Genomic DNA, 3,360 nt, shown 5'->3' with positions numbered 1-3,360 from the left:
CTGCCACCAGCCTTCCACTATGACCAGGAACAAGGTTCTGTACAACTAAAGAAACCTCCTATCTCCATATTTCAATGTGTGGGTGTCTGTGGGTTTTATGAATATTGAACCAATGAAAAGTATTTATTAAAGGACGACTTCACCACTTTTCAACATATCTTCATAAAATAGGTCCTCACTAATGCTCATGATAAAATGGTGCAATTATTTTCTAATCAGTCTGTGTCTCAGAGGAGGGCTGTAGACAGTTCAGAAACCCGTCTACCAGTGACATCATAGATGGGGAATCCAAGCTAATAGAAACTGCAGGCTTTGTATTCCTGGAAAGTTGCAATGCAATAATAGATCCCATTGTTCTCGCCTTAATAAAAAATGTGTTATCTTTTTGGAGGAAAAAAATCCTGCCTAACGATGATGTCACTGGTAGACGGGTTTCTGGACTGTCCCCAGCCCTCCTATGAGACACAGACCAAGTAGAAAAAATATATATAATTTTATCATGAGCATTAGTGAGGACCTATTATATGAAGATATGTTGAAAAGTGGTGAAGTTGTCCTTTAATACTTTTTAGTTTAGTTAGTTAGTTGAAGTTTATTTCGGTCAAAAAAAAAAACATACACATATGGCATTTCATACAATAAAAGACAAAACAATTAAAACAAAATTAAAGCAGAACAAAACTGCTTGACCGAAAAGGTGTAGGCTGAAGCTAATAGCTTATAGTGCCTACCCTTCTTGCATTGAATAATCTATTAAAAACAGAAAATCAATTGTATAATACTCAAATCATTGAAAAAGAAAATATTCCTATGCTATATAAAAAATAATATATATATATATATATATATATATATATATATATAATAATTATAAGCTGTATAAAACAAATCATTCATTGATAATATTATTTTATACTTTAAATAATTGCTTAATCAACAATTCCACATCACTATATTTCCTATGGCAACGTATGTAATTATCCTATCGTATTATATTAATATATTTCATTGTAATATTAATTTTATACATTTTCTTAAATTTGGCAATAGAGCTACATATTTTTAAATCATTTTCACAGTTTTTCCATATTTGTATTGCTTTTGCAGAAACACATTGTTTTTTTTATATTTGTTCTGGCCTTAGTTACCTTCAGCATATTAGCTCCCCTCTACCAATACTTGGTCTCTTTAGCTTCAAACAGCCCCTGAATGCAGATCGGGATTTGATTATTGTGCGCCTTGTATGCTATTAGCACCGTTTTTATATGGAATAGATCATCGAATTTTAGGGTATTTCATTTGATAAAAAGTGTATTTGTTGGTTCATAGTAATCTGTTCTAGTTATTGTTCTTATAGCTCTCTTCTGTAATATGAATATTGGATTTGTATTAGTTTTATATGTGTTCCCCTATATTTCCACACAATACGTAATATATGGGACTATGAGAGAACAATATAATATATACAGTGTCTTCTGATTTAGAATATGTTTGGTTTTATGTAATATTGCAATAATTTTCACTTCAGTAAGAGCTTGTGACTAGCTTGTGAAATAATAATTACATTGGATCCTATCAGACCACAGGTTATTTTATCCATTCACAGTTTTGGACATAGGCCTTCAAGGTTTCCATCTGACATCGATATCATTAAATATTGCCTTGTCACGCAGTTAGCTCATTGATTATCTAAAAGGAGTTAATAATGTCAGTGGAAAAAAGGTATTGGGAGAGATCTCTCCAACTCCTTCCATCAAAGAAACTGAAATGCTGAGAGAGAGAGAGAGAGAGAGAGAGAGAGAGAGAGAGAGAGAGAGAGAGAGAGAAGCATAGCTGAGAGGGAGACAGTGTAGGAGCGGGAGACCGTGTAGGAGAGACAGGCAGTAGGACAGCTGAGAGGACTGTGTAAGAGTGAGACAATAGGACAACAGACAGACAGACAGACAGTATTCTGACTCACTACACCACAGCTAGAGAAGATGGTTATGTCATCAATCAATCAATCTATCTATCTATCTATCTATCTATCAATCAATCAATCAATCAATCAATCAATCAATCAATAGCCTTCTACAATGTGGAAGGTCTCTTAGAACTCTCTGCTTCTCTTGGAATTTTTTTTTATCTCTTCATATTCATGAGTTTATGTCTTCATAATCATGTGTTCATCTCTCTCCCTGCAGAGTTTTGCCCTGAAGACAAGAAGAAAGCTGCTGTGGAGAAAGCAGAGAACAATGAGAACAATATGTAATAAAGTTGTTCAAATCTTCAAATGTGCATGTCCATGTTTTTCCATGAAGACCTACTAGTCTCGATGGAAAGGTCTGGTCCACATGCTTAGGGTGGATTAACAACCCATTTTTTTCTTTTCTTAAAGACCTGGTGAAATGACTTTTGGCGTTTTTCTTTTCTTCGTATAGGCCTATATAATTTCCAAAATACACAATCATCTTTAAACAAAACATAAGTATAGCTAACTATCTGACAAAAATACATAACAAGATAATACTATTGGGTATAATAGTGTCTACAAAGCGACAATATTGTGGCACGGACCAATCTGTGCCTCACACACGGCCTGCAGCCAGTCAGATTATTGCTCGAGTCGACACAGCTGCGCATGTCTATACTTTGCCGTACTGCGGTGTTGCACGGCCAACATAACAGCAGATCTGCAAGCCCACAATGCGACAAATCCGTGACACGTTGTGGGCTTGTATGTCTGCTATGTTCACCACGTCCACGTGACACGGTCGTATGACAAAGTAAATACATCAGACGCTGCCTTCCTGCCTGTGAATGGAATGGATCAATCTACTTGAACAATCTGAAGGGGAAACACCATTGGCCCCTCCTCTGACTTTGGTCCAGTCCTAATTTTAGCTGAGATTGGCTCACAGGCTCAGTTTCACTTAACTTTTGTTTAGTTGAGGAATTAGCAAAACATTATAATAAGAAGAAAGAAAGAAAAGTCCAAAAGAAAGAAGACAAACATTAATATCTGTATCTGACTATATGTGATTATGTATGTGATGTTACTGCTCTGTTCACTGTCTTTGCCTTAGTGACTTTTGTCTGCACCACTGGGTTAGATCAAGCAGGAATTCTGGACTTTGTTTCCTGAACTAAGACCACCTGTTGTGTTGTTAGCCATTAAAACAATGCAGCTCTGCCTTCTTCTGTTGTAAAAAAATTAATAAAGTACACATTGTGTTACAGAAGTTAACAGTAGTTGGCAATATAGTGTGAATGTCTTGCCTGGTCTTGTTTTGATTCAGTACAGTGGTGAAATGCTTATACAGTACAAACTGATGTGGCAGGTGTCAACAAGACATCCTAAATGGTCTTGATAGTCTACAA

This window comes from Gymnoscopelus braueri (assembly GCF_963280865.1).
Source record: "Gymnoscopelus braueri genome assembly, chromosome: 8".
Taxonomy (NCBI): Eukaryota; Metazoa; Chordata; class Actinopteri; order Myctophiformes; family Myctophidae; genus Gymnoscopelus; species Gymnoscopelus braueri.
Note: the sequence above shows the minus strand (reverse complement) of the source record.